This window comes from Dermacentor andersoni, chromosome 7, assembly GCF_023375885.2.
Source record: "Dermacentor andersoni chromosome 7, qqDerAnde1_hic_scaffold, whole genome shotgun sequence".
Classification (NCBI taxonomy): Eukaryota; Metazoa; Arthropoda; class Arachnida; order Ixodida; family Ixodidae; genus Dermacentor; species Dermacentor andersoni.
In genome coordinates, this window is record NC_092820.1 from 129,805,631 (window position 1) to 129,818,898 (window position 13,268).

At 44.8% G+C, this 13,268-nt stretch overlaps 1 long non-coding RNA gene across 1 annotated transcript; it reads right to left on the reverse strand.

Annotated features, from left to right (window-relative positions):
• Positions 1–125: 125 nt before the first annotated feature.
• Positions 126–9,770, reverse strand: LOC126534915 (uncharacterized). Its single transcript, XR_007600408.3, has 3 exons — positions 9,269–9,770; positions 7,900–7,990; positions 126–266 (listed from the first exon to the last, which is right to left on the reverse strand). It is a non-coding gene; the product is annotated as an uncharacterized lncRNA (long non-coding RNA).
• Positions 9,771–13,268: the final 3,498 nt, after the last annotated feature.

Consider the following 13,268-nt stretch of genomic DNA (forward strand, 5'->3'; position numbering starts at 1 on the left):
TGCGAAAGTGACACATTTTACTACTGAAAGGTTGTGTACGTTCTCAAAAGGCGTCTGTGCTAGAGTCGCGTCACGTTGCAAGAGCAGCCAACCGTGCCTATACCTCAAGAAAAGAAAGCTTCCATGGCGCTATACATAATGAGACTTTTCAACGTTGTCTTTAGCTGTGGCATTCTTACCACATGCGCACGTGCAATAGGTAGCATTATGGAAGCAGGCAGGCCGATTGCCACCGTAGCAGCCAGCTGATGAGCAGGATGGCCCTTCTGAAGATATAAAAATATGGAAAAAAAATAAAGAATCGAAAAGGCGAAGGTTCAGAAGTAATTTATTGAATAACTGAACAAGTAACTTAGCGCATTAAAGACCAGAGACACGACAAAGGTGGACAAAGACAAGCGCTACTCGGAACTGTTTATTGGAAGGAAATAATTGTGCCTATATATTCTTTTGTCATGCATGCGCATACCAAGCAATCAGAGTGGGCACATCTACAACAAAGGCAGTTGCGCTTGAAGTAAAACTGACAAGAGCATATATGTGTACGGTTCGTTCCTTCCACTAAACATTTGTGAGTAGCGCTTGTCTTTTTCTGCCTTTCTTGTGTCTATGGTTCTATTGCGCTCAGATACCAGTTAAGTTATTGAAAATCAACTAGCACAACAATCAACTCTTCTAATTTATTGCAACCCCATAAGAACAGAATAAATGCAAGACAGGGGCAAGACATTTACACTCGGTGCGGCAAAAGAGATAAAAGGGTCGAAAATTGCTCACTTGAAGACTCTGAAGTAAGGAAAAAAAAGTTTTGGTAGAACACATCTCATTATGAATGACAAGGTCAGTACTCATACACTAAAGAAATGTAGTGACACCGCATTGCCAAATCTAAACGCGCAATTTTAAGGCGTCTGTAGAGCCTGGCTCGTCATAAAGTCTTCAAATATTGACACGCTCTGCCATCCAGCGGCACCATGATGGAACCCGCTAGGTTTCTGAATATGCCTGAACGGTTGCCTGAATATGTTCAATGCGGGTTCAATATCGCCCAAACCGGGGAGATTATGAAAGATTTGTTATGTCATTGAAGACAACAAATACGAAGCGGCGCATAACCAGTGAGCAAAGTTGCCGTCAAAGAGGTTCATTCAAGAGCTACACACACCAAGTGGCAGGTACGCTGTGACTCAAGTCGGGACCAGAGGTGTTAATTGAAGAGAGACTCATAACCGATTGCACGTACCGAGTGAACTAAGTTCATCGCGAAACACGTTCATTGAAAAGTGTCGCACACAGAACGGCCCATACCTAGCGATGCGTGTTGGCGAGTACTAGGTTTATTAAAGTATAACGCATAGCCGGTTGCACATGTCTAGTGAACCAGACTGGCACTGTGGGCTTCTGAGTACAAGTGAACCTTGGCCACTTCATTTGACAGGAAGCTTTAGCTCGGGCCCAACTCCGACGCGTTCTATTCGAGTATATGTAAAACGCAAAAACGTTTTTTGAGATAACCATTGGACCAATTTTGATGAAATTTATTCCATTTCAGAGAGAAATTAAAATTATAGTGACTGTTGCAAGCAGAATTTTGATTTAGGTTGTGAATGTTTGAAAAAACATTTTCAAATATTCGAAAGCTTGAAAAAAATAGAAGCAGAAAATTTACAAATTAATAGCTCTGCATTAAGAACAGATATCGCGGTTCTGTAAAGAGCACCCATTAGACCATTCCAGGCGGACAAATTAGATATGTCAGTATACATCTTACGTGAATTGGTTGCGCTGTGTACAAGGGTTGTGCAATAGCTTTATTTTCATATTATCAAATTTTTCGAGATTCATCAGTAACATATCAATTTTGTGCGCTTTAGATGTACTATTAGATTCAATTCACAGAAATGTGATATAATTCTTCATTGCCGAGTTACAGAGTTGTAAACTTGAGGGTTTCTTTTTCGGAAAATTTGCGATTTTGCCAAGTTTTAATAAGCAATTGACAGCATAAATCAAAAATTCGAAACCCACAGTCTCTAGATTATAAGTTTTTCTCTGGAATGCAGCAAATCTCGTCAATTTTCACGCAGTGGTTGCAGAGAAAAACGAATTTTTCTTTTACGTGTATTTAGATAGGAGCAATCGAGCAAAAGCTTCCTCTTAAGTCGTCGCGAGCGGCTCAAGTGAGATTTAACTCACCGTCAATTCCTCTTCCTTTCTAGCCTTTCTTCGCACCAGCTAACGTGGTTTACCAACCCGGCGCCAGAAGTAAGATGCAACTCAGGTGCAGCTCCCCCCCCCCCCCCAACCCCTGCCGAAAAGAGGGCATGGCCATTTCACAAGTCATTCAGGTGAGTATGCTGATGAGAGCAGCAGGTCTGATCCACTCAAAATCGACTGTGTCCTCACGCCCAACGCATACTATAGTAAAGTGTTATCGTCAGCCTTTGACGACAGCGAATGAACCCTCATAGCCAGGTTCAAGAGTAGGACGAGGCGCGCGATTACGGACGCAAACATGGGATGACGTTAGCAGGATTGGTAGCAGGAAAACATCACGTCGACTCACGTGAGCAGAATTTCGCGAAGGACGCAACGTTTTCGTAAAAGCCCGCTGACGCTGGATGAAAAAAAGCTACCTCAGGAACAGCTGGCGCATAAATACAGCGACTAGATCACCCAAGCGTAAGGTGCTGCCGCAAACCATCTTCGCTACTCAGTAGGAGAGCTCTGATCGGAGCGGAGATCGAAAGCCAAGCAGCACTACTGACAGTTGTGAAACCCAATTGCCCGCGTGAGGCTAAGCAGTATCCGCTGCTTTGAACTGTCGGTGTAGCCTCTCGACCGTGCCGTTGGATGACACTGATTATCAGCTGTGCGGGTGCGCACACAGTCCAGCATAGGTTTTAGGAATGTGAAAAGGGCAGAAATGAACTTTCCGCCATGTGAACGGATGAAGGCCACCGGGTGTGCCCTTGAGGACATGTAAGTAAGAACGTATAAGCACTGGATGGGGGCAAAGGTCCGACGATGTCCAGATGAATGGTACCGAAGCGTAAATCGGGGAGCGGGAATTCTCCCTGAGGAGGCTTTGTGCGTTGTTGCACCTTGAAACAAGCAAGAACACAGCAACGCAATTCGGAGCGAACGCGAGCTCAGACGTAACGCTCGGTCTTCCGTAGCACGTATGCCTCGGGAGCAGAGCGAGTGCATCGATTGAAAAATAGCATGACCAAAAACAGAAGGGATATAGATGCGAGCACGGCTAGCGGAACATGGCGCCAAAGCGTGAAGCTATGGTCTAGGTAGGCGACCTGCTCCACGCGGAGTGATAGAGAAGACCGGAGACGCGGAAACTTGGTGTCGGATACTTGTCACTGCGCGTGCGGACAGGGAGATATCACAAAACGATGCGACTCGGAACGTCAGCTGCACTGTTGAGGCTGCCTTTGGCATAGCGTATGTCAGCCGCGACAAGTTCGACAAGGGAAGCTAGAGGACGGATCTGTCGAGGACAGTGGTTGGCGGTGAAGGAACGTGAAGCTGAAGTGAGATGCCTGTGGTGGGTAAGCATGAAAATTGATCTACCTTGGACGAAGTACCTGAAGTCTTTCTGTGCAATTTAGGCGACGAGCAGCTACGATCCCAAACTGCTAAATGTGTAGAGCAACTTTTGAGACAAGAAGGAGATGGGGACCCGTACACTAATAAGCTACTAATCAAGTGCGGCCCCCAAGGTTTCTTATGCAGCGTCCAACATAAGTCTAGAAGGAGTAGTCCGCGAGGAGTGGTTTAGGACTGTGGCTTGGGCAGTGTGGCGCTAACGACGAAAAAGTGCCAAGGCAGTGGGACGACTTGGCTTTTCGAAGTGGAAAGGAGCTGTACCTTGTCAGGCAGTGGAGGGACGCCTTGCTTGGTGTTGTGATGTCCTATAAAATCGATCTCCGATACCCCAAACTGACATTTCTTATCATTGATGACGATATCGTAAGCACGCAGACGAGCAAACGATTGACGGAGATGCGCTTTGTGCGTTCCGGCATCCTTACTAGTGAAGAGGAGTTGATCAATGTAGGAAAAGCAACACAATGTACCGTGTAACTTCATCTATAAGACTGTGGGATGTTTGGGCCTCACTATTCAAACAAAAAGGCATACGCAAGAGCTGAAAGAGGCCAAACGAGGTATTATAGCAGTTCGGGGTGCTTTAAATTGTTCAATAGGGGTCTGGTGATTAGCCTTTGTGAGATCTGCCTTGCAATAAATCGTGGTCCCAGGAAAAAGGCAGTGCAGTCCTGAATGTTGGGTAGAAGGTAGCCGTCAGGAACAGTCGCTGCGTTCATCGCGCGGTAGTCATAACAGAGCCATCAATCTTTGTTTCCTTTAGGCATCATGGGGAGCGTTGACAAGCACGAGCTTCATGATCGATGGGTAATTCTATTTACAACATACATATAGGCTTGATCTCTTTGTGAGCAACACGGAGCTTGTCAGGACCAAGTCGGCACGGGCGGCAGTGCCCACAGGGGCCTGTAGGGATAATTCAGTGCGTCATGGTATGTTTAGGGGGCTTGTCAATTGGGGCCTGTGTAATGATTTCAGGAAACTCAGTGAGAAGCGCAGTGATACTGGAGGTCGCTTGCTCTGATTGCGGAAAGAATTTTACCACTGCACTCAGTAATGAATTCCTCAATCGCTGTGCTGTTGGCCTCGATTTTCCACACCTGACCACCCGGAAGCAGCTGGGTGGTGGAGCAGCGCGACAGGGCGTTCCAAAACATGTTATTGCAAGTGATCAGTGAATATCGTCCACAATGCGATTAGTGTGTGCTCTTCTAGTTGTGGACCTACAGAGAAGTCCGACACGAAAATATGGGTGTGTCCTGTTCTGTATAACGTGTCTTACAAATTCGTATGAGAAATGTTGTACCCGCGTAGGTCGCAGACAGATCATCTGTGTACATGAGTAAACTAAAAAGACAGTCAGGGATAACCGCTGAGGCGGCCCATTTGACTACTCCAAACAAGCATAGGGCCTACGCTACTCAGTATAATCTGCACCCAAAAGAAAGGATGTTCTACCGAGCGAACGAGGTGCTTGAGTTTCTAGTAAGCGCTACGGTAATGTGTACGCAAAGTGCCTAGGGCCATGCACGATCAAGGAAAAATGCATAAAACACCCTTATTGCGTCAATACTCCTGAAGGAAGGCATATGGTGGCATTTGAAAACCGCCTGAAGCCTTATTTGCACCACGTAGCTGGCATAGGCGAAATATTTTGCGACGACTGCGAGTCTCGCGAGGTGGAGTGCATGGCGCTACCAGGCAAGGTTCCCACCAGGGCATTCATTTTACCTACGGACCTTATGTAACAGTTGGAGCTGCCTTCGAGAGGGTTAGTGAACGCGCTGTTTGAGACACGTGTCCCTTTTTACACGCAAAATAGGGATAGTGCGGGTGAGCGAGCACCAGTAAAACTGGTTGAGGCGGCAACGCCGAAGTGCTGCCACCTCTATCGCATTCCTGTAGCCTTGGAGAGCGAGGTCTCAAAAGAAATGTCGGAGCTACTAGAGCTAGGAATAATATATAGGTACGAAAGCGTCTTTGCTCATCGCCTGGCGAACAGGGAAGAAGGCGGTCTTCCATCGTGCGCAAGGCACTGGGGGAGGGTAGGTGTTGTGCTTTGTAGGCTGCTGTGTATGGCGGGGCTGAGCGCTGCTGCGCGCACCCTACTTTAAAAGCCATATACGATGGGTACAGAGCCTAGGCGCAACGAGAGAGGTTAGCTTCGTGTCCGCTTAGTTCTCGTTGAAGCGCCAGGTAGCCCGAAGCGCAATTCATTCGCCGCTCCTGCCACCCTTCCTCACGCCAGCGCTCGGACTGCCACTTTTCGAGGCCATGGATTCAAATTTGTTCAGGTTTGCCTGAGTGGTCAAGCACCATGCTTGTTAATTTAGCTAGTAATTGAATGCTTACAAGTTTATACGGCCGATCCTGGCTATCCTTACCTCGTATAACTGTACAATAATGCTATCGCGTTGCCATTTGGCTGAAACTGCGACACTTCTTTCATCTACTTTTATTTCCCTTTAGCTTATATTTTTCTACGGTTCAATTAAAAACTACAAATACCTTCCTCGATGCTTACGTTGGCGTCGTTATCTCTTGGCTTTCTTTATTGTGATTAACAGAAGTCGCGCCCATCGGTACCTGTTGCTCTCGTTCATTTCATAGCGAAGGTCCTGAATCCTGCAATTTGATACCCTGAAGTAGAATAAGATGGTTTACTGAACAATTGCTGGCTCATGAAGTTCACACGCTAGGTGGCGCTGTCGGTCATAGGGCTCGTATGCGACCACCAAAATTGCCTAAGTGGCCGTCGCCCGCACTCCGAGGGGTAGACACGCACATAAACACCCGAGATGGCACACATTGAAACAGCCGGTGTCATAGCGCAATTTCTTGAGCATTGCATGCATCCTGCAGAAATTGTATTTTCGGCTCCTCCCAGCAGCAAGTTCTTTTTATTGGCCAATTCCAGTTCTATAGGATTTTATTTTTTATTCCTGCGCTTCAAATAAGCACTTCAAATAACTGTTCTTTTGCTTTTCCTTGCTTTATTACTCATTGGCTTGGTTCTGAACAACAAAAATAGGTGCCCATTCGTTTTCCTTTTTTTCGATGTATTAGGATGTCATTTATTGGTGATAGGTGTCGAGTTCAGGACGGATATATCTTAAGAAGCGTTGTCGGTTCACCACAATTTTTGGTGATGTTATGGATAGCAGTAAATTACAGTGCTAAGGAAACGTACTTACAGTTGTGCTCGTGAGATGTCATACTTGTACGGGCCATGTGGCCTTGTTTTCTTTAGATAAGCGAAGAAAGAACAGCGATAGTCGAAAATATGTGCGGTTTATTAGTTAAAAGACTACTACTGAAATATTAAACGTGTCAGTGAAATTGCAGTCCTGTTTCCATTGAATATCCTGATACCGGATGCTTAATTTTATAGATGACCCAAAGAAGAAATATTAGTTGCATATCTGTTGCTACATGCCTTTCGATAGTAGCTGAGATGAATGTGGTAAATGATATCTACAATGAAGACAATGCGCATTGTGGACATTGATAACCAATGTATATTGCTAAAGACTCATGATCAAAAACACCTTCCGTTGTGACTGCCCTGATTTTCCTAGGCATTCCCGATGGCCTCTAGGTTGTCTTCCCTTGTTTTTTCATTGTTTTACTGCAACTGCTTGCGTCAATTATCCCGCTTTAATTTGCCCGCAATTTAGTGTAGTAAACTAAAAGAATATTCTTGCATTTTCCATCTGGACCTCTTTTGAACATATCAAGCGCGGACATATCTTTATATTAAACTTAACGACCGAAGCCTCCGAGTGTTGATCGCGATCGCCTTATCATTGGCAACCCACGTATTTTTTTCATATAAACTGATATTCTAGATGCATCGATACTACGCCAGCTACGCATTACACTTCATCACCACGGCTATTATGAAGAAGTAGGCATTTCATCAAAGTTCACGGCAACCAGAACTCGCAAAACATGTTTCACATAGTCACTACTGCAAGTAACCTAGGCTTCATGTCACCTGGCAGTCTGAATTATGTCGTGGTAGATTGTATATTGTCAGAAACTCAGACACTATCACAATTTCCTACAACGAATACTAACGATTCTATATTCGCCAGCTCAAGAAGCTCGTATTTGGAAATAGGCACTGTATCAAACTCGAAAAAAAAATATATCTCATTGCTTTAATGCCAATGTATTCCTTTACCAATGTAATATATGGGAAAGGTTGTTTAACCGGCACTCCTTATAATCAATAAACAAATATTTTTCTATTCAGCAATAACGGGTGCCACTTACCTAGTGTAGGTGGATTTTTGTAACCAAGCACGCAGCACTGGAAACCAAGGAAGAGAAAACCCAGGGCCAGGTAAAATGAACACATGGTTAGCTGCAAAGAACCATGCCATAAGCAGATGCGAGTAAAAGCGCTCTTTTAAACATGTCGTACAATTTATAAAAATCGAACTGCAATATTTTATCCCTTGCCTGCGGCTGTGTCACTAGCGATGTAGCTAGTATTTTTGCGCGTTTGATTCAATAAATAAAAAAATTCTGCTATGGAATGTACCAACATTAAGAGTTCCTAAAATAAATGGTACAATTTACCGAGCCACGAATCAAGAGGAAAGCTGGATAGGTACCACTTGGCAAAATTTACGAACAAAATCCCAACGCTGAATAACGCACCTCTGGAAGTCGCCAGTCGCAAAAATTGTAATTGGTGTTTTGCCGGGAGCAGTTATTCATTAGATTTAGGCACGCCAAACCAGTGAAATATTCCTCCAAAGTCATGTGCGCTATGTACGAGCGCTCAAATAAATCGAAAATGTCACACAAACTAGCACTGCTAAATACTGCAGCCCGACTTAACAGCACTATTGCTATATAAAACCCTATATGTTCACTCGAACTTTCATTGTTAAGTGGCAAGTTGACAAGAAAAGGACATATATTTAAACACATTCGAAGGAACAGGTACGTCTCCAGCGAACAGAAGAAAAAAGAAGGAAATAAACTGACGGGTAGTGGTTTGGCTTAACGCACCATGTCGAACCACATATGCGACGAGGATTAGTTGCACCAAGATAGCTGCGTTTTATTCAGCATATTCAATTTCGTAGGTGTGGCTAGTCGCCGAGATATTACAGAGGAGGTTGTCGTAAGGGAGACCATTACTACCGTATGCGGGAAAATGAAGCGGTGATAGCGCAATTAGGAAACACGTGGCACTTATTCAATGCCATAAAAGGCGAAACAACAAGAGCGTAACTAGGTATATTAGTTTCAAAAATAAGCATCGATACACTAACAAAGAAAACACAAGCAGTGTCCTCTGAAAAAAACATAATAATGCGATGCAAATGTAGTATCCGTTGGAAGGTTGTTCTATTGAGAAGACAGCTGCCGAATGCATGACAAAATCTGCGCTACTTCACTGCTGTGCGCACACCCAAGCGATACCGAGAGTGTAATATTTAAAGTATGAAAAATGTTAGCTAGGTAGAATTCAATTCATATGTGTCAAAAGAAACATACGGGAGAACTTTCTGAGCAGCGCATAAACACACAGATCCGTTTCATAGATGTCTTAAAACAACGGTGTGCTGGTATCGCAAAAGTCGTTTAAAGAAATGTTTCTCAGAATAAAAAAAAATTTACGAATTACCATTCTTAACATATTGGCTCCGAGATCAGGCTATAGGTGGCAGCACTGTTTGGGTGATAGAGCGGATGGCTGGTCGGTGGTGCAAATGGAAATGCACACGGCGGTGCCTCGCTGTGAGCGATTGGGACAATGTTTACAGCGAAGCTGTCAACCTTTAGTTGATCGGCATTTTGATCGGCATCGGCAAAATATGGGCAGAACCCGGTGGAAGTGCAGGGCCCGCCGCAGTGGCTAGTACCTTCTTAAGGAAGAGGATTCAAGCAGTCAGCAAAGTGGAGCGAACAATGCATACATTCTTTGCAATCACGCATATTACACACAAAACAGCAACGGTTTCAATAAAAAAAACAAGCACAGAACAATCCTCGAAAGCACATAATTGATGACAAGGCGCTCCACATAACACTGCTAACCACGTAGCTCTGCCCGCATACGTTCCCGGTCAAGATTACTGTTGCGCAAGCGACCACACCGACGGCAGCTTGCGGCGTGGCAAGAGACATCCCTGGGCTCTCATATATAAAAGAACCAGCCTACCAACTCATTGCAGTATTCTAGCAGCAACGCTATGGGAGCAGCATGCTGTCAAAATTACCATTACTCCCATTACTGCCATTTCTCTAAAGCAATAAAGCACTACATACCTACCTCAGCATTTGTAGTAGTGGTTTTCAACAGCTTCGCTTGACATCCACTTTCGCAGGGGTGGGATGGAGAGTAACCTTTTTTCTTCGCAAGAGAATGTGCTGACTTCAGCAAACTGATGATATATTGCCTGCCTGTGCCAGATTTTTAAATAAAACGCACTGAACAATCTAAAATTACGTAAAAAGGATTGCAAAACGCAGTTCATGTTCCTTTATGTCCATCGTGCATTTCGTTGGGGTTGGCTTGCGATCGGTCTATTCTTTCGGCGTTGCGGTTGGACAACTAAACTGTCTCCTATACTTGAACTGGCTACAGAAATGCCTGTAGAAGGTACAATAAAGTTTTACCTTCAAGTTATTGTGATTCTACTTCACTGTGTGTGCGCATGCCTAAGTATACCGTTTACTTCTTTTTCGATTCTCTGTCAAATACAAGATAGTTAGGTTCAATTATGTAGGCCACACAGGGGACAGTGCAAGTACAGGATCGCCACGTTACTTGAGCACGTTTCATATGATTTGCGCTGTAATAGCCAAATCGTATCATTTGAGCACAATGATTTTTTGCTTTGTTTGCATGGCATGTATGAGAACGATGCCAACAATTTTCACTTGTAGGAACCAACCTTATTATCATTTTTTTTATTTGGGAAGTAATATGGCCGTTAATTCATCAAGCTAACACTGCGCTAAAGACCACATTATATTACGCGGCAGCAACTTAGTTTTACGACGCCCTGTGTCTAGCGACTGCAATACCACACGTTGTTCTGTAGTAATAAAATTTTTCTTCTTTTTTGCATCAGATAATCAATCTACCAAAGCGAGAAAATTCACGAGGCAAAATGATTTTTCCGTAGCGGGATACTCAATAAAAACAACACCTCAGGAACAGCTAAGGAAGGTAACGTAACCACGACAGTCATGCACTTATACGCCTAAGATGAACTGTATCGAGCGAGGATAAAAGCGCCTAATATTTTCTTTTTCGTATTGCCCAGTGATGTTGCCTCGTTCATGTTTCGTGCTATGGCGAGCATTGGAGAGACATCAACACGTAACTACAGAGAATCGCTAAATCACTGCGTTTACGTAACCATGCGACCACTCCATTTCTTTAAAACAACTACAATTGTTTTTGGAATCACAGTGCAGTAATAAAATGTGAATGATTGGGACGAACGAATGGGCGTAATAATCACACTTCGCTCGCCAGGCACGTGGAGTCACTAATTTTGGTGCAGCGTAGAGAGTACAGCGCAAAGCCAAATGAGCCTCTATGTTCTCGTACATCGTCAGAAAATGCCTGTAACCATTCGCGACTGCACTACAACTACGGAACAGTCGTTAAAAGATATATGGACGGAACAGTCTTTAAAGGTTTTGGCCACTAGATCTTGCGCCAAAAACTTACGGAAGCACTTAAACGTCCTTTTGTCCATCGAATGCGAAAGTAGTATGACTCTTCCACGCGATACTTTTCACTTCGTCAAGTGCTCGAATTTGGCAAAATCGATCTTGAGGGTGGTTTGAGGGCCAGGTTTTGAGTGTGGGTCATCTCAATTTCGAGTGTCGGTCACCCACATTGTGCGGATGGGTCAAGTCGGTTTTGAACGTGGATCAATCCTGGCTGTTGGCCGTGGGATTACGCACTTCGAGCCGCAGCAGTTGCAGTGCCGAGAACACGATATCATCACTTGGTCAGGGGTTTTTTGGTATCGTGAGATGTTAACGCCGGACGCTCGCCGGATTTTGCACTTCATGCGGCATATCACCTGGGAGCATGAGAATGGAGTCCGGCTGTATACACCCGTCAGCATTGGCAGTACGGTGTGTCACTGCATTGTTTCGATGCTAGTCGCATTAACGTTCACACAAATCGTGAGGTGGGTCTTTACAGGTTTTTAATGACACGCGAAATCCAGCTTTCTTCCTTCAAATGTAACCAAAAAATTATAATGAAAGCTGCGCTACATACAATTTGGCTACCGCTTTTGAAGAGAATGTTACCGCTTTTGAAGAGAATATTTCATTTAAAAGCGCTATTCTACGGTTATTGTTTTATTTGTCCGCAGTGAAGTTTGCCTAAATTGATCCCCACGATAGAACAAATCCGTTTTGTTCATGTCGGACGGCGCATCGCGTGACTAAATGTCTTGAATGGTTGTTGTCGGCATCTCATGCGTGCTGCATACGTTCGTAAAATGCCGAGCTCTTTATCATATCAGAATAGCGGCTGTCGAGTGCCGTATATTTAGCGAAGAATGTTTCCTGTGCCTGGCAACGCACGGCGGCAAACCTCAGGCGTGATCTTCTTTCTCGCATTTGGCCCAGCAATTTCTGAATGGCTGAGTAGTGCGAGAGATATCTGGGGATTTGAGCTTCTCGGTGTCCTCCTTTCCCTAAGCGCTATAGTACTACTACGGAGGAAACACTTTGCTCTTTTAGTCCCTGCACGACAGTGGATAACTGCGCGATGGGGGGAAGAGGGGAAGTGCTAAGTACTTACCGTAGTCTTATGAATATTGACACTGTGTTATTTCGTTTGATTGAAAAATATTGTTTGGCCGGTTCTTCTTTGTAGAGATCTACTCCGTAAAGCTCAGTCAACACGATGAAGAGCGATCAGGACTAAGCAGAGGAGGATTCTTCAGAATAGAATTAGAAATGGCGAACGACACCCGTCTCTGATATATTGCTCAGTTAATCACTTTATGAACGCTACATTTTAGCGAAGCTGTCGAAGCGAATTTGAGTGACATTCTTCGTTGACCCAACGTCATGACCGGGCATACCATTCAGCCGTTACCAAGTGCAAGGTGAGCCAGGGAAAGATCTTGCCCGGAGGAGGAGGAAAGAGAAAAGTAGAAGGCAGGGAGGTTAACCAGAATAATGTCCGGTTGGCTACCCTACACCGGGGGAATGGGAAAGGGGAAAACAAAGATCACAGGGAGAGAGAGGAGGGAAGGAAAGAAGGAAATTGCGGCGAGTTCGCTGACGCGTGTGGTCTAACAGAAATCGCGTTAATAGTCACAGATGGTCGCACAAACCCGTCGTCCTTAAGAAACACAAAAGCGCCTTCACCGCTTTATGGGCCGACGGGCGATGGGGGCGGTGTTCTAGCAGCACCTGCACAGAAAGCGGCCGATTGTCCAGTTTTTGGAAAGCTTTGGCAAGTTCTTGTCTCTCTGAGGCATATCTTGGACAGTGGCACAGCAGGTGGTCGATGTTTTCTTCGGTGCCACAGACCTCGCAAGCTGCACTGTCAGTCATTCCAATTAATGTAGAGTATGCCTTGTCCGGGATGTCACAAGGGCCAACCTCGTTGAAGTGGTACTGGAAGAAGCTGCATT